At 42.3% G+C, this 25429-nt stretch overlaps 1 protein-coding gene across 9 annotated transcripts in view; it reads left to right on the forward strand.

Moving 5' to 3' along the window:
• Positions 1-17294: 17294 nt before the first annotated feature.
• SESTD1 (SEC14 and spectrin domain containing 1) overlaps positions 17295-25429 on the forward strand; it is a 58085-nt gene continuing 49950 nt past the window's right edge. For 2 of the 9 annotated variants that reach the window (XM_074593433.1, XM_074593438.1), the window contains exons 1-4: positions 17448-17590; positions 20710-20770; positions 21421-21523; positions 23845-23930. The gene's annotated coding sequence lies outside the window, so the exon portion shown is untranslated. Of the gene's footprint in view, positions 17591-18990; positions 19094-20709; positions 20771-21420; positions 21524-23844; positions 23931-25429 lie in introns of those variants that run through there. The other 7 variants (XM_074593430.1, XM_074593437.1, XM_074593434.1 and 4 more) reach the window with 6 other exon arrangements.

The following is a 25429-nucleotide window of genomic DNA, read 5'->3' on the forward strand; positions in this document are numbered from 1 at the left end:
GTCATGTTTATATTCAACTGGAGATCATTTCATTTCCACAGTTTCTCCTTTGGGGAAAAGCACAGTTTTATGGAGACGGAACAATACAAATGACTGCAACCAACACGTTCTCTTTCAAATTTCTATTGTGGTGCTTTGGAAAACAAAACTGCAAGTACTCCAAATTCTCCAAAAAGTCAGATATTCGTTGTGGCATCCCGCTGCTAGCAATGCCACTTGCCAGCTGTCAAAGCCCGTGATGTATTGTATAGCCTGTGATGCTTTTGCCGTGGATTCTTGATTGGGCACTGCGGTCAGGACGGCATTGGTGATTCCGCTCCTGCCTTCAGTTACAGCCATCTGCAGACACGCAGGTGCGCACACGCCAGCTCCAGCCATACCAGGGCCACTCCGTTTTCAAAAGCGTTAATCATTGCAGAAGAGCAAGGAGGGTAATTGAAGTCCTGTGGGCATTTGAAATAGCTCAGCCCCACTCTATACTGTGAGGGCTGCCGAGCTTTATGTGTTATGAGACAAGTAGAAAATGTTGCTTGAATAGAGCGTGCAGGGAGAGAGAAATAGATTAAGAGCCACTCTCAGCACGTAGCACCTTTTTCAAAGTGCTGACTAGCAGCTTGTATTTAGACAGTAATTTGGGGCTGAGAGGATACTTTCAGATCTTACCTAGCTGAGAAGAATATGATGGTGTGGGGAAGAGGACTTCACTGCTGACTGCCTTGATGGCTCTCCTGCTTTCCAGCAGTGCTAATCTAGGAGGCTTGGGGACCTTCTGGGACACATAGATACCAACTTTAAGATAACAAAGGTCCAAAAAGGGAGTGACTTGACTCAATACCATTATTTTTGCCCGAATCGTGGGCTCATTCATTTCTATGCTCTTACAAATTAGGTTCATTTTAGGTGTGTTATCTCATCCTTGAAGACTCCCAGCAAGTGCTGTTGGTGTGGAGTCATTTAGAAGATGACTTCTACCACAGATTCACACAGATAAATTCAATAATGTAAAAACCCCGATAGAAGTTGCTGCATGAAGCTGTATGTGCTTTAGATGATCCCAGAGAACAGTGCTACTTACAAGGCACAACAGATGTATAATGTCTCCCAGATAATGGGAAATTGCACCCATTCTAGAGAGGTCATGTCAGAAAACCCAAACAAACCATATCATGAAAAATAAAAAGAAAAACCACAAGTGGGAATGGTTTCTAAAGTGAAAATGGGTAGCAGTTTTTTGAATGTCAGTAAGAATAAGGGAAAGAGTTGCATATGTCTTCACAGTTGCTGAACACTGTGAGAAGAAGCAGGGAAGAACCCAAAAAAATAATCTATCAGAGTTTTGAGGAACTTTGTGGTGTCTAACATATCTGTCCTTCTTGAAGAAGACATGGTATAATCACCTTGGAACCAGTGACAGATCACAGTTTGGTCACTGCAGCAATACAAAAAAATAAAACAGAAAAGGAAGAGAATGGTGCAGTTCAGATATATATGCCCTGAAGCCCTGGCTGTTTTAAATCACAGAGGAATACACACACACACAATTCAGCTTAAAAGGAATGGCCCCGTTCATGTAAATGCAGCAGAAAGTGTCCATTAAAAGAAATGAAATGTAATGATAAGCTCTGCCTACTATTATGACCAAACTGACTTCTTAATCTACACTATGATTTATGTTCACATAAGGTTTCAGCCAAGCCATTTATTTTATCTCCTTTTCTGCTGTTACAAGAAGGAACCAGGAAGATTGGCTACAATTTTCTCTCATTTTAGACAAATGCAATCCCGATGGCTGTGGCCTGAAGGGAAGAGCTGCCCTCCTGCCAGAAGAGGAGGAGGACTGTTGACATCTTGCGGCAGGAGAGGAGCAAAGGGTCGGCTCTGAGATGCACAGTTTGCTGTCGGTGTTACAGGTGAGGTATTTCTCTTTGTAATAAACAGACCTATCCTGATGTGAGTGAAATTGTGTATACTGAGTGTAAGTCTGGGCAAATCAGCTTATGTAAATGTGATTTAGGGTGCAAACACTGTAGACTGACAAGGGAGGATAGGAAGTCTATTCAATAAGTTTCCTTTGAGTAGCAAAAGACCCCTGTGCAGTCGTGCGTGTTACAGGCACTCTTGCTGGAGAGCAGAGGGAACTGTGGAGCAGGCACCATTAACAGAGCTGGAGTGATTACTCTTACGAGCTTGGAGCTGCAAAGGCCCTTTGGAACAACAGGGCAGGTGAGGCAAGTGGCTGGAGGCACCACAAGAGACAGCAAATGATGATCAGCTTGGACCCGTGGAGCTTCAGGAGCTGGAGGCCACGCTTCTCAGCAGCGTGGGCAACACGTCCCCCAGCCTGACAGCCATAACCTGCAAGACTGAGGTGCTACCATGGGATGAGGCCACACGACCCAGATGAAAAAAAAAAAAGGACTTCATATTATATACTTGCATTTTTTGAAAGAAATGGTTACTTATTGTATACTATCCTATCACCCCATTAGAGCTTCTTCCTCCCCCCCTCAGTGAAATACTGTTCTAATATTTGAGTTCATCTGTCACTTACAAGTGGGAATAATTAGTTCAGTTTTATATTTTCAAGTTTCAGGGTATATATTTAAACTAGTGTTTATTAGAAATTCCTGAAGTTTGAACCCAGTCCTTTTTGCTGTCAGTAAAAGCCTGACAGAAGGGTTGTATTCCCCCATCTTCATAAAAACAATATTTCCTGAAATATTTTGCAGTTAACGTTTGGATATTAAGCCCTAATAAATGCTCAGAAAAGTGTGAGAAGTTCCATATGCTGCCATGTACTTCCATATACTGCAGGGCATCGCTGAATCTTCAAATTTCTTCTTACTTAAATTTTATGTGCTGATACCTCTCTTCTTATTACCGCTTGTATGCGCGCTCTACTTATTTCTAACACATATTAGGTCATCAATTGCCTTGAAGCCGTTTATAGCACCCAGCATTATGTTAAATGCCCCTGCCATGCTCCAAAGAGTGGCTCGTCTTTCAGTGAAGACTTTACAGTGTCTAGAATGAGGCACCAGAAAGACACCAAGTGATTGGCAACCTGAGATGAATTTGTGTGAGAGGGCTGCGTTCCTCCCACCTCCCTCCCCGGGGGGTCAGGGATGCAATTGGTAGAGATGCTCGACGTACATCTTCCTCAATTTAAGTGTGGGTGCTTGGCAGGATATTCTTCACAGGGACACCTGATGACTTTGAGACGCTTTCTTGCTCTTGCGCTGAAATACTTTGGAGTTACTCATTTTGAGGCATAAGACTCAGCTCATTTGTTCCAACTTTCCTTTAAAGAGGAGAAGAAAGCACGAAATATAGCTTCCTGTGTCTCCCCTGGATACCAGCTATTGCTTGTAGGAGAAATTAAATAGATTGCATTTTCATTTTTGCAGTCTGAAATGGCTGATGGGACATTCAGAGGTGGTAGTTATTTAAACTAGGCTGAATTGCAAAAAATAGGAGAAAAAAATTTGCAACTTAACAGAAGTTACTGGTAGTTCACGTATGATTTTTTAGTGCACCCACTATTGGTTTAACTTACTTTTATTTTTCATTTAAATACACATGATTTACTGTATTAGTAGTATGTGAAAATATACCTTGTTCGTCCTTAGAAAGGCAAAGTTTCTCTCATCACTCCTATCTGTAGTCTCTGCTTACTTTACGTTTGGACCCTGACATATAAACCTCACATTGTGGTTTGCAGTGTTAATCAAGATACTCCTTCGTGAAGCTGTATTTCTGTAAAGGCCTCTATCACATACTAATTCCACAGCAGAGAATGCTTGTCTGTTATTTAGATCACCATACTTTTCTAGCCCATTTTCCAATGTCAAAGTTTCTAAGTAATCATCTGTTACTTCAAATAATATAAAAATAGCATGTCATTACCATTAAGCACCAACTGCAAGGATTTAATTTTAAACCATTTCTCCTTCCTCTGGCTGAAGAAATGCCTCTGTGATAATTTCTAACCTTTCATCAGCATAATTGCTAAATAATTAACAATGGTTAAATGATGAGAACCTGAGAGATTTGAAAATTATTACTGAAGGATGTATTTAGCTGGAGCAATGGCCTATACAAATCTGTTTCAAAATAAAAGCAATGTATATTCACCAGCAGTAGCAGCACAAATTCTTTATATTTGCTAGATGTTCTGATATATGCGCTTATGCCTTAGTCACTTACAGCTGCCCCTGGTCCTACATCAAGGCGTAAAGACCCATCTCACTGCAAAGAACTGCTTGCGTGCTGTGGCTGAGCTCTGCTTCTCCAAGGTTACTTCATAATGCTTTGCATGTCTTCATTTCCACTAATGCAAATTACTTATTCCACAGAATAAGCCGTGGAAAACAATGTAAAGGCTCTATAATCCCTTTCTATTTTTGTAGCAGATATTGAGTACTTCCTTGCTTCTGTTCACCGAGCTGATTAGTATGCTGAGTTTTTTTGCAGTTTCTCCACTCTTCTCAACGAGCTCCACGTGCTCATTTTGGATATGTCTTTTATACACCCTTTAGGAGCTGACAGTCACCAGCCTCTCCATCCTGTCCCATCTCTGTGAGTCATGGGGATTTACTCACTCTCCTTTGTCTCCTAACTTGGGTAAACTTAGAGGCTGCACACAGATCTGCTGGGATCCTGATGACCTGCTAATCTAGGTGCCACCAACACGTGGGCCCTTATATCCTCTCCTGCCCTTTGTTCCAGGCACTCCCATTCATTCTCCACTCACCTCAATCTTAACATTCCTAGTGCAACTCTCTACATAACAAAGGTAGGCACACGGGCAGGAACTCCAGGTATTTATTGGTGGGGGTAGGAGAAAAAATAGGCCGAGGGGCGATGGTTTTAAACTAGAGCAGGGTAGGTTTAGATTAGACATTAGGAAGAAGTTCTTTGAGGGTGGTGAGACACTGGTACAGGTTGCCCAGAGAGGTGGTGGAGGCCTCATCCCTGGAGACATTCGAGGCCAGGCTTGATGAGGCTCTGAGCAACCTGATCTAGTTGGAGATGTCCCTGCTTACTGTAGGGGGGTTGGACTAGATGGCCTTTAGAGGTCCCTTCCAACCCAACACATTCTATGATTCTATGAAAAATGGGAGCATGACATGTACAGCATAAATCTGCCAGAAGCCTGGCTGCTCCTAAAATGAATTATTCCTGCCCCCCACACCCCCTCCATTTTTTTCTTTAAAGTTCTGGTGGCTAATTAGTGTATACGGTGCCATGGTGACACTATTAGGACTCCCAAATCATGTGTCTGTCTACGGATCTTCTTCAAGTCCTTCTCAAGTTCATCTTTTTTTTGTCAGTAAATTTGTCTTCCCAATAGTTTTTTGGTAAAATCATGGAAAGTTCTCTGTGGCTTTGACTCCCTATTTTGAGGGTGTGGATATATCTTATATCTAATCACATACCTGCATCTCCCCATTCTGCAGTATTCTTCTTTTCGGTTGCATCATGTGCCTTTAGTGGTGGATGTGATTTTGCAGCCAGCGAGTGATGCAATTACCCTTTGAATTGCAATTCCCTTTGGTTTCCCCCAACCCTCTCCACAGTCACTTCTCTCCTTCTGTGTGCTTTCATCTACTGCTGTGCCTGTCATAGCCAGTCAAAGTTTATTTAATTTTTTTTTTGGCTGAGGTTTTGGGAGAAATAGTGGCAGAGAGCTTGTTTTGTTTTGTTTTTCTGTTAGAGGTTCCAAGGTAGGTAGTTTGCTGAATTACCAGTAGTGTCTGTACAATCCTAATGACCCTTCACTCCCGTCACTTTATTTATGCCTTTGAGCTGTTTAAATCAGGGGCACCTGGCTGGAAACAAAGGGAAGTGGCTGTCTGAATGTTTTCACAAATAAAAGCAATGTGTCTATTGCTTCAGCTATATCCCCACCACTTCCTCGTAGAGTATTTAGCACAAGGGCGTTCATCAGGCCTTGGCTTTGTTAAACACCTGCTCAGAAAATCTGCTGAGTACCGGAGGCCATGGGAGTACAGCAGCCCATTAACGCCTGCTTTTGCAAATGCTGGTCTAACACTAATACAGCAGTTGTGATCCTCTGTGAGAAAGTGCTCTAAATGCAAATTTTAATCAATGCCATTTCCTCATAAATCAGTCCCTCTAGCTTCCTAATTATCAGCGCCAGGCTCTGAATTGTCATTAGGCTTCTCATATTGAGGTCCAGATTGAGAGCGATATCTTCCTGCGCTGCGCAGGGAAGGACTATCGCTTTGCTGCTCTATCAGGGATCTGAGCCCACAACAGGCAGCTGATTAGCACGCCTTCCTCTCTCCCGCGCCCAGGCTTCCACCGCTGCAGCTTTCCTACTGGAAAGCTACTTATTTTTCATTCTTCTTAAAAAAAATAAATAAATAAACCTACATGATTCCTCTGCAGTACTGTCATTTATAGCTTTTTTTTAAAGAAGTGCCCAAATGAAAGTTGAGCCAACATCAGGCTTATTTTGTTATAAAGTTCATAAATAATGTGACCATAACTGCAGTTTCCTCCTGTGCTAATGTTTTTGCAGCCTCCTCATTTTTCTGAACAACTGAAAACCTCTAGATCAATAAAAATTTTCACTGGAATGGCTTACAGACGTCTAAGCTTTCAAAACGGCTGTGAAATAATTTCCCTTCCAGTAAAATAGATGTGAAATTTGTTGGCAAGCGTGTGTTCTGCTTTTTTATGTGTAAATAGAATTTTAAAAGGAAGTATGATTCCTGTATTATAATTGTTTGAAAAATAATGGCATGCAGCCTATTTCCATTACCAATAAGCAGAGCTTATTTATTGATTTAATACTGTAAAAGTAATCATATGCTCTTATTAGGTTGTTTAGTTTCCTTATGATTGGATGTAACCTTGTTATACCTAACTACTATATATATAAAATTTATTATTGCTGGTGTTTATTGTTAATAAAATAATAAATGAAAATGAGACTATGATCATATTAAAAATGTACAATCCTTTCACTGCAACGAACAGTAAATATTTTGCACATTAGAAAATTTATGTTTGATTCCTTAAACGGACACTCTTAAAGGGATTTTTGCAAAGCAAAGAGCAAAATCTTTTCTTTTGCATTTAAACCTGAAATTAGAGATGCAGATTGTATTTTTAAAAGATTGTGCCGCGACTCAGCACTGAGGAAACGGTAGTTTATTAATATCTTTTGAAGGCATGCTCTGCCAGGGAAGCCTAAAAATGTAATTGAAAAAAATGCATGGTGGCCAATGATAAAAATAAGGATATTAATGAATATGCAGAATAGAAAAACTTGAAATCTACTCAAGGGTGAAAATTTTGAGGCATAATCTAGATTAAACTCTAATACAATGTTTTATTTACCAACTACAACAACGCAAAGACTTTAGAGTTTTGCTTTGCTGCTGATTAGATGCTGCAAATGTTTAAAACTGAGTATCTGCGTCCTGCTCCGCAAGAGAAGCAATGAAACGCTGTGCATTTTCAGGTATGATCTGGGAAATATTCCCTACACTCTGGCTCTGGGAGGTGAACTGCCTTTGTTAAGAGCCACCTGGGTCTGGCCTCTAATGTCTGCTTTGCAGAACAGAGACATCCACAGGCAGGTTTGGCAGTTTGACTCGTATTTCATGCAGCTAGAAGCTGATTGTGCTATTCCGAAAGACCTCTGGTCATTAGAAATCTGATTTAAAATCTTTTATATTGCTCATATACTTCCATGGTTTATAGGTGATCTAAAGCCCAGCGCACGCTCCTGCCAGTGGAGCTACAGAACTGTTTGAAATGAATAGGGTTTCTCGTCAGTAGTGGCTGCCTATACAGACCTGATTACAAGATTTGCACTCCAGCGCAAAAAAAAAATATCTAATTCTGCAGATATTTTACTCAAACAAGTAACTTCATATACATGAGTAGTCACCTTGAATTATAAAGACAAGAGAACTAATTATGCTTATGAGGCTTAGCAGGACTAGAACAAGAATTATGAAAAGGCTTTTCTTCCCATTCTATCAAAAATGGTTTAATTTCGTACACTGAGTTGAAAACTAAAACGAATGAAGGAAGAAGTCATACGTAACTGCCTGGGGAATCTCTGCGCAGCTAACAAATTGTGATTGATCTCAAAACATTTCTGTATTACTAAATATCACAGCAAATGTGTATTCTGCTGCTTGCTGCCAGAGTTTGTGACCCATGTTCAAAAACTGGAATACTGAAGGAGCCCTGAATTTCGCTGGTTGCACTTCAGGTGGAAGCCGTTTGAAGAACGGGACAGCAGCCACTTAGAAAACCCTGGCTAGTCCAATTTATTAAACAACAGAAAGATGTTTGGAGAGAGGACTACTGAACTCAAGGAGTGACACTAGGAAAGGCGCACAGGGCTGACCGAGCACTCGGAGGGAAGGGCATGTATGACAACAGGAAGGATTTACTTTTTAACTCGAGGTGGAGTCTGATGAATACTTCCTTTGGTGAAGGTGATGACTGAATCAACTTGGGGGGGACGGAGAGAAGCTATTTTTGATCTTAGTTTTCTCCAGCCTGGTTCAATGTGTAGCTGCACAGATTAAAATTCACCATGCAAAAGGCAGTGGCGAGAGGGGCAGGTGCAAATGACAGGAGGGCTTATCAAGCTCTGGCCTGAGATGACCAGCCATGGAGGAGAGCCTGCCTGTAGGTGGGAGGATGGAGAGACACGTGCCATCTTCCAGGTGACAGAGGGACGGGTAGACAGGCAGCGTGGACGCAGTGAGAGAATTTTGAGCTAAACCTAAAACATGTTTAGAGCAGGGAAGAAACCAAAACACAGAAATGGATAATGAAGTTTCTACTGTCAGCTGAAGGCAGAGCTGAGAAGGCTCTTTACTACCCTTATGGCACAACACTGAAGCGATAAACTCCAGGCACTAAACAGGCCAGCAAGTTTAGAGTTCAGAAAAGGACTTCACCTGAGGCAGTGAGGACATTGAGGAAGGTATAGGGGAAGAGCTGGCACTAGCACTGCTGACAAGAACCAACGGGCATAAGGACATGTTTCTGTGAAGGTCTAATAGATGGCCCAGACGGTACAAAAGCCAACGAAAACAGATGGGGCCTGTTTATGCTAAGGAAGGTTTAAAAGCATCCTCCTTCTGACTGCACGTGCTTAGTGTGCTCATGAATTTTAAGCAGGGAGGTTCATTAGGACAATTTGCTGCAATGTCAAGATATGGAAAACTCACGTGTTTCTTGCCAGTCGTGAGAATTCTAACTTTCTATAGTTTGGTTTGGGTTTTTTTTTGCTATTTTATTCCAGATTTTTATCACACAGGCATTCATAAATACAGAGTAGCAAATTATAAGCACAATATTTGCTTTCAGGAATAAAATGCTAACAGTAGTCTGGTTCCAGTCGCTGGTTATAACTAGAGGACATAGCCCCAGTCAGTTATGAAAAAGGGTTTCAGAGAAGAATGAATGAAAACCAATTATTTCATAAAATCATGTGAAACTAGCACAGTCCTTGCACAATGCTTACGCAAAACAATCTCACAGCTCTACATTTATTGTATTGGTTCAACTATGTCGACATTCCAAATACACTTCTGATTCAGTTAGACCAAATGGTTCAAAAATCCTGAAACGTGAGCCTGTGTAGAAATAAGCAAGAATAGTCAGTAATAGTATCAAACTCTTAGCAAGCAATACATCCACGAGAGAAACACAGAACTGAAAAGCCCTAGCTCCAGATGGCCATTTCATTAGCTATGAATTCTGCTTCCTCCTCCAGCTCAAAACACAAGGTTGCAAAACCTGAAAAGGAATAGAACTGCCACAGTTTTGCTGAAAGATGGCAAGCGTATGATGTTGCAAATAGCTGTTCCTTTTCTGTACAGTCTGAGAGCAAACATCGCAGCTCGAATAGCTCACCGTAAAAGGATCTACAAACCGCACAGATCGACTGGATGGATTTGATGGGTAGGTACAGACAGGCTGTCGTGGTAGTTGTGAGTTGGCTGCTATGTACCCTGCACCGAACTGCAGAAGAGTCCACCCAACTCCTGCCTCTCTGAGGCTAAACCAGTTGAATATTAAGAAATAACTAAACTTAAGCTCTTAATGCTGAAAAACTAAGTAGATTTAAACACCTTTATTACCATTACAAGAAAGATACTATTAAAACAATAAGGTACTCATCAATATTTGTTACAGTATAAGAAACCATCTTGTATACAAAATGATTGTTTTTATATTTCTTACCTAAGTAAGTACAGAAACGTTTTCTACCCCTGCCATGCCCTAAAAGTGGAGTTGCACACATGGACTGGCACTGCCTCTGAGTGTGCTCCCTGAGATTCTTTTCCTTTCGCCTGTGTGCATCTGATAAGTTTCCTTATAGTTTACAGTACTGAAAGTTTAATTCTTAGTACATTGGGTTTTCAACCTGCTCACTGGCTCATGGGAAGAATATGAGGAGTTTTAACGATCTTTTCTGTAGAAAGGATCATTTGCTGAAGTAAAATTTGCTATGGGTCTGTAAGGGAAGAGTTTTTGTCTTTTTTTTTTTTTTTACATATAGAACTGTAAATTTTCATGTTTTGTAAAATTTTGTTACATACAGTAACTCAGTGTACGATAACATTCTTCAACAATATTTGCTTTTATGAAAATTTTTCAGTATTACCTTATTAAGTAAAAATTGTTGTGTGATTTCCTTCATCTCTGCCCTATTTTTTTTCCCATCTCTCAGTATGAGCTGTTCTGAAATTATGCTCATGTACTAGAAGACAACGTGCCAAGTAGCTAATTTAGTACTCAACAGTTACATCCAAATTTCAGTTCTTGTATAACACCAAATACTGTAACGACGAAAAGCTCAAGAAATCCTAGCCTCAGACTAGAAAATCAACAGCGCTTTGGATTAGACAGTAGTATTCATATCCCATTTAAATAGCACCTTATTCTCAAGGTGGCCTGAATGACTTTAACAACCTATTTGTAATGTGTGTGACCTCTGTGAATAAGATCGGTATTGCAGCCAGATTGCCCATGACTTCTGATGTATGTGTGCAGAAAAGTGATATAGCAAGAGGTTTACAAAATCCTTTTGAACTACACAAAACAACAACAAAACCAGGACCAATGAGTGAGATTTTAAACCACCTCTGTGGATTAGAAACAGGTCCCACAATTAGGTTCTTAGGGCTTTTGGATGTGTTTGAAAATCCTGGCCATTCTGATTTCAGAGATATTTGAAAGTTAAGGATAAACAAATTCATTACATTCGAGACTGCTTTTTCAAAATGCATTAAAGTTCGTACACAACAGTTCTGATAAAGCAATGAGAAATTACCTCCACACATTCAAAAATGTTTTACTTTTTAATTATAATTACAGATGTAATTCATTTCCTTGGTAAAATAGTCGGGGTTTTAGCCGTGAAATTCTGTCTTTCTTGATGAGGATTTCTGACATGCAGGGTGAGCACTGAATACTGAATACTGAGTAACTGAACACTGAATAACGCAATCTCTATAAAATAAGCACTCTTCTACACCAAAGGTTACAATTTAAAGCTCCTAAATGCTTAATAAACATAATAAACTATAAAGTCATGAATCTTTAAGGACATCCATAGGCTAGCAGACACAGTGATGAATTTTAACCAGCTCAGCCACTTACTCCTAAAAATGGCTTTTCTCTGAGAGTGAAGAGCTCTGGCTTATTGCCTCTAAAAATAGCATGTATTTTATCCTCTTTCAATTCACTGTTGCTAACAATGATTGTGATTAGTGTTAGTATACACCCTGGAAGCCAGCTGCTCTTGGTAAAGTTAGAAATCCAGGCTATATGAAGAGGAACCTATACAAAGAATGTATTTAAAATCCACAACTGACCACTTCTTGTTAACATAGAAAGATTTGCTATTGAGATGCTACAGAAAAAAAAAGTTATTGGGAAACTCCTTTCATAGAATCATAGAATGTGTTGGGTTGGAAGGGACCTCTAAAGGTCATCTAGTCCAACCCCCCTGCAGTAAGCAGGGACATCTTTAACTAGACCAGGTCGCTCAGAGCCGCATCAAGCCTGGCCTCGAATGTCTCCGGGGATGGGGCCTCCACCACTTCTCTGGGCAACCTGTGCCAGTGTCTCACCACCCTCATTGTAAAGAACGTCTTCCTAATGTCTAATCTAAACCTACCCTGCTCTAGTTTAAAACCATTGCCCCTCGGCTTATCGCTACAATTTATCGGTTTCAATTTATTCTTTCTCCAAATGATTCCCATTCTGACCCCCCCGAAAAAAACTACAGAAGTTTTTCTCAAGAACATGCTCGTTAACACCTCCTGGTTAGAACTGTGCTAGAATCTAGAATCGCCAAAGATAGGGAATGCATACAAAAAGTGTAATGCTGCCTTTGTTTTCCCCTTTTCTAAGACTGCACAAAGTAACAGCTACAGTACAGGACACCTATTTCTTGATCTCTGACATACATTACCATCTAACCTCCTTTACGCTGCTAAAATTTTGTTATACCTGCCAATAGTTCATTTTGGAGCTGGAAATTGAATGTAAATCTAATGCAAGGAAAAATAATGGTGACATCGAATGTAGGTTCTTCTACGGGCTACTGTTAATTAAAGAGCGAGCAAGTTGCAGGGAGACAGTGAGTCTCATTAGAATAAGCTCTGTTCTTTCTTTTTTTGGTGCAAGCAGAAGAAAGCAGCATGGAGCTGCCCATATGGCTCCAGCAGAACATTAGGTGCTTTGTATGGGAGTCGTTCAAAATGCCACTGACCACCAGCACTCTCTCTGTTACTTGTATAGTTAGCATTTCAGAGTCATGCGTTCTCAGAGCTGTCGTACCTCATGGGATAACTAGTATGGTCAGCACAGTTGTTCCTTTCCTTCAGCAAGCACCACAGCAGTAATGCCTGGCCAGATTGAGCCACTCAGTGACACAGTGTGCTGTAGACACCCCACCAAACCTGCTCAGTGGTATGGCACAAGCACCTAACGTGACAGGTGAGGTTGTTTTCATCTCCTTCCCTTGCAGCCACAAACATGACCTGAGACATTGCCCATCTCCATTTTGCTGTCACGTACCTTCTGACTGAAGCTACAGAGATAGGATCAAGATCCATACCCTTGTTATTGCACAGGAGACCCAAGCCAGACCTGCTGGACTGATTTCCTGTGTAGAAAGGAAGGCATCCCGCCTGTATTACACAGGCTCGGGGTCTACTGCCAGCCAGAAACCATTTCTTCTTCACAAGATGAAATAAATTTGTGAGGAAATCATGAGGAAAACCTGGGCAGAAAGATACTGACCACAGATAGCTTTGCTTCCCATTAAACATTTCTCAGGTTGCTACCCAGGCAATGCAGCTTTTAGGCTTCTATTTTATATTTTTTTTTACAATAAAGCCTTATTTCCTCAGCAGGAAGGAAAGGACAAGTCATGAAGATTGTATTTTATAGAAAATAAAAAGTAATTAAACAAGGTAATAAAAGTCACCACAGAGCTTGCTGCAGGACATACAGTCCAACAGCCTCTAGTATTTGGAAGGACATGATGAGATCAGAGTATGCTTTATTGTTTCTATGTGAGCACTAAGAAGCATATTGGAAAAAAAGACACTCCCTCCCACCCTCCCCCCCCAGTTTTTTCGGAGTCTTGCAAAGATTCATACTGCTGTCTCATTACAGACATGTCACTCATGCAAAGACCTTTACAAAACAAAGGCTTTCTCTTTCTTTTTTTTAATAATTTAACTGAAGATCTTCAAAATTATTGACAACATGAGATAGGTATTTAAAAGATTGTTTTATACACCCTTTGATAAGTATGAATATAATGAAACATAAATCCTTCAGAACCTGCTAGGCGCTGCCTCTGCAGAGTGCCAGGCTTTCTGCTTGTGCTAATCAGTAAATGCAGTCTCACGGGTTTGGGCTACTTGGGACTCGAGTTTCAGATTCTATTAAGAGCACAATGTAAGGCTTTGTTGCTGATTGTTGCAGAAGAAACAATCTCTCCTCAGTTCAGGATTAAAAACTAGTATTTGTGTTTATAAGGACATTTCAGGTTTTTATGCTAATAGCAGGTGAATGTGGCCACCTTCAGAAGCCAGTGAATGGTAGCTCACACACGGAGTACTGGAGCGGATCTTTTGTTTGTTTCTGTGATGTTTTGAATGTGCACTGAATGCTTATATTTTTCTGTCACTTCCACTTCCCAAACCTCCTAATACTGTTTATCAACATAGAAGGGACTTTTCCCACTGTTTTGCCAACATGAATCTGGCTGTATGACAAATACATAAGGCTTTAAAGTAGTAGACGTCTCTGCTGCTTACCCGTGAATACGATGATACCATCTTGTTATGAACATACAAAACATTCTCCAGTTTTTATTTATAATTCATCACTGCCAGACTACACTAACCCCACGGCACATAGTTATTTGTTTATTTGCTGTATATACAATTCATGAATCGCGATGGTCTGCAAGTTATGTCTGTAGCCACTTATGCTGGGTAGTGCTAGTTTACGATAATTTAACTACTCACGCTCTATTTTTTTGTGTTACAGGTGAAAACAATTGTTCCTCCATTGCATGGAGATGTGGAAGCAAGTAAGAAGCAAAGCAGCAGAGTAAATGTCTCCAGGTGAGGGGCTTCCAGCCTGCCTGCCGCAAGGCTGTGCCCGGCAGTGACTCCCTGAGCCTGGTGGCAAGCGAAGTAAGAGCAAAGGTGCCAAGTGGACCCACGGGGTGCTGCACAGGATGGCCACTGTCACTCCTGGTGGCACCTGGGACCAGTGTCATGGTGATGAGCTGGTGTCCACTAGAAGCATGGCAGGGGGTTGGTTTGTTTTTCTTTGAAGGCTGATTTTTCTGGAAGTGCAGCAACTGAAGCTGGAAGCAGCAACTCCATTGTGAGGGCTCTGCTCTGCCTCTAACAAAGGCTCTGTTGTGCTGGCATGCAGCACAGCGCCCAAAGCTCAGGATGTTTTCAGCCTATTTACTTTTATTTGTATTTGAGTAAATCTGTCATGGCTGCTGGAGAAAAATGGCCTATATTAAGGGCCGTTTAAATCAAATGGATCCTTGATACAAAAATGTACTGTGATTTCTTTTTACTGGTAGTTCACAAAGGCAATTAACTACAACTCCAAACTGCTGGTATGACCTTAAACAGAATTAATCATCTCAGATTCTGTCCTGGCAAACACTCAGCAGAGTATACACAGAAAAGTCAGAAAACCTGTTACAATGTCGTGATGCTTAAACTAGCACAGCTCCAGACAGAATATCAATGGGAATGAATTTTGGGTTGCTCTGTCTTAAAGCATTGGAAGCCCCTGCAAGAGTTCTGCCCTTCCTCTCTGCAGGAGGAGAAGCCTCCTTCAGTCATTGAGAAGAGATTCCAGCTGTGACCAGGAAAATGGATAAGAAGTTAGGCCTGTGTCCTTTTGGCCAAAATTCCATTCCTCTCCCTCTCCCTCTCCCTCTCCCCTCCTCTCCCTATAAGAATGTTTATTAGTATTCATTAGTTCAAGCCTACTGGAAAGTTTGAGATCCACCAGCCAAACCAAAGTGCACAACCTTGTCATAAATAGAGGTACTTTCATTTATTGTATAGGCTGCGTGACAGGAATGGTACACGGAATGTAACGTCTGCACTGCAGAGGCTCTTAGAAGTGTGAAATGACAAAGAAAAACTCAGTATGGCAGTCAGCTGTATCTTTCCCTTTGTTGATTTCAGTTTTGCTCCTTTTAAAGACGAAAGTCAGTGACTTCCACCGGGTTTTCCCTTAAGCTGGACATCAGTGCTGGGCATCACATCACTTATCCTGTGTTCTGAAATACTATTTTTCCTACAGTCAGAGATTACAAGGATTCAGGCTGTGGGATTTTAAGTAAATGTTGATGAATAGTGTAAGCTTCTTTCTATTGTGTTACCTTCTGACCACAAGAATGCAATAAATAAGCATAAATGTAGAACAGTGACGTTGCAGTTGTATCTGGCACGTTCTTAAACCGTTAGTGCATACAAATATTTAAAAAAATTTCCTCCTTATTTAATAAAATGAAAACTAATGTATATGGTTTTCTACAGCAATTATTTTCTGTGGGAAGCTGATAAAGATTATCTCTGTTTATCTCTAAAGGTTGTTAGGGAAGTTTTTTGCTCTTCCTCTTGTTTTGCTGTTGCTGTGTTAAGTGTTCTTTCAGGAAAGACCTGACAGAGAAGGTATGTTCTCGAGGCCGACAGGCCTCCTCTGAGAATTTTAATGATAATTCTTTATCTTTAGCTCTTGCATGTCCAATGAGTGGTGCTGCTGAGAGAGGGACAGCTTTCTGAGTCAGCGGAGGCAGAGGGTGAGGTCAGTTCCACAGGCGTGCTCCGATGGTGCTCTGAGGGCAATTCCTACAGCTCATGCTGACTGGCAGCTACCGGGAAGGGAAGCGAGCGGTGGCGGTTTTACAAACTGGATTTTAAGGGGAGAAACCAAGCCCACACAAGACAATTCTCCAATAGGGAATAAGATATAGTAAATAATATACAGTTGCTCTGCAAATAACAAGAGCAAGATTACTGCTAAGATAGAGCTTGCAGAAGCCAATTTGCTTTTTAAGAGCCATTACGTAGCCTAAAAATGACATGTTCACCAAGAGGTTTAAGACTGACAGCAACTTGACCTAGGCCAGTTAGACTGAAAGCAAGACAAGTGTCCTGGCTGGCTTTCTCCATAGCATTTCTTTCCACATTTTTCCTTGTATTATTTCAGCCTTGGCATGACTGAGTTTCAGCATGTTTGTCCAGGCACCTGCACAGATGACAGGTTATTAGCTGCAACCGGGGGGAAACAAAGCGCAGGTCGCTTGTGCGATTACTGCAACACCGATAGCAAAGAGCCGCAGGTGGAAGCCGACATCAGCCTGAGGCGCCATCAACGACCAGTTCTCACCTGCCATCAATTTGACTTCCACTCAACACCCGCTCACGCACATGTATCTCTCTCCAAACAGCAAAGCGCGACTACTGCTAGCACTAAAAACCTGGTAGTCGCTCAGACTGTCCCACGCCGGGTTATTCCTAACGGCCCCTCGGCTCCTGACAGGAGGCCGGGGCGGCGGGAAGGGGCTCTGGCGGGGCCGCGGCCTGCGGGGCGCTGCGCTCGGCACCCCCTAGCGGGGCGGCGGCGGCGGCCCATTGTCTCCCGGCGGGGTGGGGCTCCGCCTTGCCATCGCTCAGCCGGGCCGGGCTCCCGCGCAGCTGCCGCGGCGGCTCCGCGGAGGGGGGCGGGCGGTACCGCGGGCTCCGCGCCCCGCAGGCGGAGGAAGGGGGCCGAGGCGAGGGCAGCGGAGCGGGGGCGGGCCTGGCAGCGCCTGGTGCTCGCCGTCTCCTTGCCGACGGGGGAGGGGTCGGAGCCCGTCCCCGGGGGCTGCTGGCGGGCCAGCGAGGCGGTGCGAGGCGGCTGAGGGCGGCCGCCGCAGCCTGGCCGGAGCAGGCGGGTCCAGGCTCCGCCCCGCGCCCGCCCGCCCTGCCGCCGGCGTCCCTCACAGCCCGGGCACCCGGAGCGCCGGAGCCGGGTGAGTAGCCGCGTCCGGAGGGGCTCCTCTCTCGCCTCCGCCCTGCTGAGGGGGCGGCCCGGCGGGCCCGGGCGCAGCGCAAGGCCCCGCGGCCTGCCCGCGCTTTGTTCCCTGGGCGGCGGGGTTGGACCTGCGGGGCGCCCCGCTCCGTCGGTCGGCGGCTGGGTCCCGGCCCTCCCGGGGGGCGGCGGTGGTCCGGCCTTGCGGCAGGGCAGCGTGGCCTCCCCGGCCGGCGCCGCCTCCCCGCGGCAGGCAGGCGGGCTAACGGGGTACCTGGCGGCTGCCTGCGAATCTCGTCTCCCCCCGCTTTTCACTGTCCCTTTGTGGGTGCTGCCGGCTGTCCCCGGGCCGGGGGCACGGCAGGTCGGTACGGCCCAGGGGGAACCCGCGCAACAGGTTTGGGTGTTGTTCGTGCCGCCCCGCTACGTACGTGGCCGCGGTGGCCGGGGCGGGGGGGCTCCCGAGCGGCCGCCGCCGGCGGGGCCTGCCTTTGTGCGGGCGGCGGGAGGGCGGCGGCCCCTTCTCGCCGGTGTCCCGGCAGGCTCGGGAAGGAAGGCAGGAGAGGGCTTCGGGCAAGGGAGAGTTCCCCGGAGGGGCAGCCGAGGGCGGGAGGCGGCTCCCCGCCTCGCCGATCCACTCGGCTTCTCGCGGGGATTTCCCCGGTGCGCGGCCGCTGGTCAGTGCAGGCGGCGGGCTCGGGGCGACGAGTCACGGCCGTGTCACTGCCTCGGCGTCGGGCGCTCCTGGGCTTCTGGAAGCGCTGCCTGGTCGGGAAGCTGATTCACTGCTGAAGCAGCGGTTGCTCAGAGCCATGGTTGCTGTTTCTTTGATTTTTGACAGGTCCATTGTCTAGCAATTTTGCCTTTCCCCCGCTAAATGTGGTATCCCTTGCTGCCCCCTAACAGAGCTTTTTAGCCAGGCAGCTCTAGGAAGGAGATGCTCTAAAGCACCCTTTTTTCTTAAAGAATTTGAACGAGTGTACGGAAGCAAGAGTGGAGACAATTAGTGGAGAATGGTTCTTTGTTTTTTGAGTTTTTGTAATTTTTTAATGAGCAAAATCGGTAAGGTTTTCATGGATGGGTATTAGTAGATGCTTTTGTCAGTTGTTCTTTCATCTTTCTTCACCCCAAAGGAAATACTGGTCTTCTGCATTTTTAGTATTGCAGTGTCTGCATTGTCCTAACAATTGGATGTTGACTTAATTCACACATTAAAATCCACTGTGATGAGGAAGTAGTGGGTTTTTTCCTCCCCCTTTCCCCATTCTGTGACACTGTCTGCAAAGATTCAGTATATAGTAAATAATGGATAGTGTTATTACATTATAGGAACAGTGATGGTGATGAACTTCCGTGCTAATAAGGGTTCTCATTTTTCTGAGTGTGAGTTTTTATAGTCCTAGTCCTGTTGCCTGTACAAAGCAGAAACTTAAGGAGGAGAAAAGGGGAATGGTGGACCACAGAGTAGAACTGAAGCTTGGCCAGAGAGGCCTACTGCGTGCTGGTAAGATGCTGAACATGATTTGCTCTGTCGGGGGAGTGGGGGGGAAACCCACCCCAGACCTCCTCACCAAAACTCCAAAACTAGGAGTAATTACAGTTTTCTTTAGTGATGAATTTTAGGATTTTGCACAGTTCTTTACATTGTAGTTTACTATTTGAAAAATCCTGTAAAATCACCTCAGCTAACTGTTTTTCCTAAAGTAGCGTGCTCATAGATGATATTGTATTTGCAGTTTAGATGATCTGTAACATCAGTCTTCCTAGAAGCAAAAGTTAAGAGAAGAAAATATATGCATTTTTAAATTTCTTACAAGAAACAATGCTGTGATATCTCCTGGAGGTGTAGGCTATAATTCTAAATTGGCTGTGGAATCACACTTTTCAGTAAAGCTTACATAAACAGGGGAAGTGTACATAGTTTTGTTATTTTCCAGCAGCAGAATAAAGGAGTCAGGTAAAGTTCAGCTCAGTTTCAGTTGGCTGCTGCTTGGGAATGGTAGTAGGAGGGGAACTGGAGGTACTTCTGGAAGAGACTAGATACATACATAATGGTGAACTTCAATACAATGCTACGTAACTGTCAAGAGTCCTTAAGACTAGAGTATGAAGAGGAACATCTTTATTTCCCAGTGACTATGAGTGGCTGGGGAAATATAGAACACCTTCAATAGGTAGCTTCTGATAAAGTACGCAAAGCCTACCCTAAGGTCTTGTAGGGGTAAGAAATGATGTTGCAGGATTTCCACCACGTCTCTGTTCAAGCTATCTTGAGCACTTAATATTCATAGTCTTGCTCCTGATCTATGGGTGTGTTTTCTTGCCTTCCCTCCATGCTTTTTAAGGCTGCTAGGGTATTTGACTAGAAAACTTCCAGTAATGCATTTTTTTTAAAATTTAGAACTTCTTGTGAGAGAGATTACAGTAATGACTGCTGCATCTGAGTAACTGGAAAACCTATGAAATGTGTTTAGCATTTTGGCTTTGCCTGCAACACAGTGTATACTACTTGAGTTTTTGGATTTTGTTGGTGGGTGGAATTTATTCAGTTGCGAGGCTTCATGCTCAAGTCTTAAAACATTTCCTGAGGTTGTACGTTTGATGCTTATCTCTTAATTCTGCATCTTCTAATACAAATAAGGACAACTCACATTTTTTAATTCAAGTTATAATTTGCCTTTTTAAATTTTATAGCAGTGATTAACTTAGTTTGTAGGAATACCTTCTTCCCCTTTTCACAAAAAACCACTAACATCGTTCTAGTTTTGATTTTGCCTAAAACTCTGTGTAGATTACCTCTGACTGAAAGCATACTACAAGGATTCTGGTTCCTGTTACTTTCCCGCTGCTTCCGGTGCTGCCTCAGGAGTATTGCCTGCTAATTATAAACAATGTTGATGTCTACCATATGTTTTGGTAGAAAATACGGGATTCCTGCTGTCCCACTCAACTTGAATGCCTAGCTTACAAGTATTTGTGAAAGTATAATAGAAATGTTGACTCCCCTACCATGTAGCTTTGTAATAAACCCGTGTTTTCAGCCTCCAAGGAAATGAAGTTTTAGATTGAGGATTAACATCTAAAAATATGGTCAAATATTTTTTTCATTTAAATTTGCAGAATCCGGGATCTAGAGCTCAAACTTGTATCCGTAACAGAGCGTTGTGTTCCAGTGCCAATGGTAAGATCAATGTCTTCTAAAATAAGATCTTTAAAATTTTCATGCAATATATTTGTTTCTTATGAAGCTTTGACACTGAAGAATACACTGTATAGAACAATATCTTTGCAATTGTTTCTGCACAAACTTATTTAGGCTGTAACTCATGCCTTCTTTAATTTTAGTTCGTTTTTGTCTTGAGATTTTGTAAAAGTGCTTTTACAAACAGCTTCTGATACTGCAGCTGTGTTACATAGTTTGACTTAGATACTATGAAATTGTGTGGCTTGTGTTACAGTGTCTCATGGTGTTGGTGTCTCACACAGTAGTTTTTGTAAATGGCCTAGAGGGTTTATAGGCATAAGACTGGAGATATGTGAATTCTAATTTAAAGATGGAGCTGTGGTTGTGGGTGAGAGTAAGGGGCGAAGTTTTAAAAGCATTGAGGTAGATTGTTGCTGCTCTGATGGGGTTGATAAGCTTGTGCACAGAAGAGAAACAAGGGACTCAAGCACCTTGACTGAGCAAATAGAAAAACGCACTGGCAAAGTTTTTACTCTTTAGACTAAATGAGTAAGAGATTTTGAAGTGAGGATATCCTTATGGCAGACTCTAAACTCAACAAGGAAGCAAGTGAAAATCAATATGGAGTGTTGTTTTCCTGTTTCTAGGTGAGAAGATGAGCTGCTGCATTTTGGACAAGCTGGAGTTTGGAACGCTGGGACATAAAGAACCCATTAAGGAGGAAATTACAATAGTTAAGAGGAGATGAAGGTATGACTTAGGGCTTCACAGAATCAATGATTACAGGGAGGTAGAGGTAGTAGGCATGTGAGAATTAGGAGCCAAGCTAAACTCCTGTGGTGTTGACAGAGTTGAATTTGAGATATGTTCTTAGAGAGATATGAAGGATAAATGTTGACCAGACCAATTAAGACTGGAAAAAAGTGTTGGAAGAATAAGATAAATGGATTTGATGTTAATTTGATGTTTTGGACAATAAATGATATGTATGGCTGAACTTGAGAAAATAAACAGCTCTTCTTGAGGGAAAGAGTCAGTACACATAATAGGTAGATGAAAATTGCCATGGCTTATCTACTTTTAGGTGTTGGTAAAAGCGATGTTTTCTTTCTAATCAGTATACCCTCAATGCGGGTTGTCTGTTTTCTCTCTGCTAGCATAGTGTTTGCTAATTCTGTCATGTTACATTCTAACTTGGCCCTAGAAAATAGTATCAGTGGAAAATGTATGTGTTGCATCCATGCAAGATGCTCCAGATGGCAGTTTAGCTTGATTTTATATTCTCTGAAGTGTGTGACCACTTATTGATTTATGATAGTGGAATGCTACATGTTTTGTTTTGAGGGGATGTGAGAGAGGGAGAGGTGCTGTGGTTACTGCAGGTGGTTGCTGTGGCCAATTTAATTTGTGGTTTGCAGCTGAAATGTTCAGAATTTTTAGCATGAGTACAAAAACTGAAGACATCTGTGCAAGTTAAAGATTTATTTCTCTTTTGCACAGTAATTCAAGAGCAGCATAGATAATTATTTTTATTTTGTAAAGCAATGAATTTATGTAATTCTGAAATATTTTGAAACTTAAAAATGTGAACGAACAGGATGTTTATGTACCAGGTCTAGCATATTTCATTCTCTTCTAACTTCATGTCTGGTTAAGATTAGCAAAGTTCTGAAATTACTTATTTATTCATTGTGATTGGATTTTTATTGTTATCCTCATTGCATCTACCTTGCGTGTTACGCAGTAAGAGGGGAGGAGCAAGTCACTACCATAACTTATTTTTTATTAAAAAACACAGAGGAAATTGTTCAGGATGTTTCAAGGCCAATCTTGCTCTTGAGCTGTAACTTTTTTGGTCAGGTATCAAACACAAAGTTTTAGGAACTTGTAATCAGTCATCTTATTAGCTTCTCATCTGTTTTCTTCTTGTTTTGGGTCAATGTTCTACACGTAAGAAGGATGACTGATTTTTGTGTCTGCTATGCTTATGTCTACACACCCCACCTTAATCGATGCCTTGCCTTTTCACACTCCCCACCACTCTATGTGGCTTTTGGTTTAGAAGAGCATTTCTTTTTGTTTCCAGTCAGTTATAGTGTCACTATCACTGGGAGAAGTGATTCTGAGGGCCTGAGCCACATGCACTTGTAACCAATGCCAAGTATGTGTATTGTTATGAGGTTGTAGATTGTTTTCTTATATAAATGCTACAAAAGGAACAAGAAGTTCTGATCTTGCACCCCAGAGGAAAGTTATTTTTCATTTGCTCCGGACTGCCAACAGTTGCCTTCATCAGTGCAGCTGTTTGTCTTTTGACTTGGCCTGGAATTGTCAGATCCTTTTCCTCCCACTGTCTTAGTTAGTTTTATGAAGTACTGAAGGAATAAGAGCCCTCTGATCTTTCATCACAAACTGGTTTTGGACAGTTCCTTAAAGAACTGGTGATAGGGTACTCATTTCCCCCAGCTCATTCTTGCAAGCTTTTATGTCTTGTTTTGGTTTTTTGTGGGTTTTTTTTTTTTTTCAGTAGAGGTAGCTAGAAGAGTATATAATTTTATTCTGCTATTCATTGGTTATTTTTTCCCCCAACATGTGACTCGAACTATTTCTGTGGGAGAATTTATTATCTGTGTAATTTCTGTTTTATTTCCACATGATCTCTGACTAAGTAAAGTTTTAATAGCTGGACCTGAGGTGTCTTCCCTAGGGGTCTTAGGGAAGTGTGACAAGGAAGTGAACATAGTTTTGAACACAGCATTCCAGTTGCCCTATAGCTATGTAGAAAGTGAGGGAAGAAGCAATCTCCCAAATTGCATTTTGCATGTTCTGTGGTCACTGGATGCTGTGAAATGAGCTGGGACTACACCAGATGACTGCAACTTCTGCTGTTTTGTCTGCCTGTTGCAAGAGGTATAAGATAGATCAGAGTCTCTGTTGCCTATGGTAACATCCTACAAGGGCAAGCTACAGGGTTCTGCAGGAAGGTAAACATGGGGTCTCTGTAAATGTGGCAGAAAAGGAAATGCAGAGATGCATACAAAACCTGTGACTTATTTTCTCTACTATTCTAGATAAAAGAAGCCTGAAAACTGCTGTAATTTAACGTATACCATATGTGTTTGGCTTGGCCTGGGCCTGGAAAGGGTAGAAAACTCTAGTAAGCTATCATTTTATATGCCATGTGTTGTAGCATCATTATGAGCTTCTGCATGTGTTCCTTTGGGTTGAAGCAAGACTGCTGTCTGTGGACACGGCCTTTGAATCCAAAGAAGTGCTGATCTTTGGGAGAGTGCTAATTGCTGCACGGTATCCTGTGCTTGCCCTTCCTGTATGAAAAGACTGAGGTGTCATTACTGTGTTTCACAGCTGTACATGCAGATGTTATTGTGCATCCTTAGTTAACTGTTTCTGTGCTTGGTACTCTTCTTTTCTTTCCCTCTGACACTTGCTCTAAGTCTGAGGAAAAGCTCTACCATTCTGTGGAAAGAATAGTTGACTGAGATCAAAGATAAAACTTATGAGCTCAATATCTTTTTCTTCTTGGGTGGCATAACCTCTCTTACTCACTTGTTCTCCATTTGGTGGTTCACTATTCATTATATTGCTCATCACTTCTTTTTGCCACTCATCTTTTATTTCACTTTTCACAGAATGTTGGGGGGGTAAAAAGGTGGGAAATGAATATGGAGGATGGGTTAAACAGAAGAAGTAGTTAAGTCAGCTTTTCTATTATTAGCTATAGTTGGAGAAAGTGTATGAGATAAGACTTGAACCTCCAGGTAAAAATGGGGCAAAAGAAATGAAGGCTTTCCCAAGCCTAAATTTGATATGGCTGTGACAATGTGCTTTTGGATTATGGCCTAGTAAACTGTTAACCCTAGGTTTTACCAGAAATAGAGCATGTTTTCAATCTGTCCATTCATCTGCTGTCACAGAGTTGCTGAGTTAGAGTACTAACTGTGTATGTCTAATGGAACTGACATTGTGTGGCTACATTTTGCTTTGAAATTAAGCAAACTTACATACTGATGAAATCAACTAAGTGTGTGGGTTTTGTTTTCTTAATCCTTAAGTGTGAATTAACAGGTTACGGAAGATCAGGATTAGTTTCGTTGTGTACAACTTGAAAATCAGGCACAATATAAAACTTCAGTAGTCCCTTTTTTATGGATACTTTTTACAGGTAGTAAAAAGGAAAATAAAAAGAACAGAATGGGGAAAAAAAGCAAAAAAAAAAACAAAACCCCTGGATTTGATCTTCCCTAAATATGTGGAGTTACCTTTTGTCCTGAAGTCTTAAGGGCTCTGCTATTAAAAAGGTATTAGTGCTCTTCATAATATGTTGAAGAGTAAAAACCAAACACTGCATTTGAGGACCTAAGCTGATGTTCATCTGTCAGGCTTTGTTGTTATTTTGAAACTGTCCAGCTGAGTAACCCAGTTTCACATGCTCTTTAATTGAAGACAGCATTAACTAATGAATGCTCACAGCCTTTTTCTACTTTTTGGGCAGGGTTGGGGGATCAGCCCTGGAGACACTGTTGTGTTTTCTCTGCCTTTGTGCCACTTAGCTGTGGGAGAGATGACGTTCTTTAATGGATCTTTACAGGAAGGTGAAATAATAATCTAAATAGATAATTGTGATATTTGGCTTTC

Source organism: Larus michahellis, chromosome 7, assembly GCF_964199755.1.
Source record: "Larus michahellis chromosome 7, bLarMic1.1, whole genome shotgun sequence".
Classification (NCBI taxonomy): Eukaryota; Metazoa; Chordata; class Aves; order Charadriiformes; family Laridae; genus Larus; species Larus michahellis.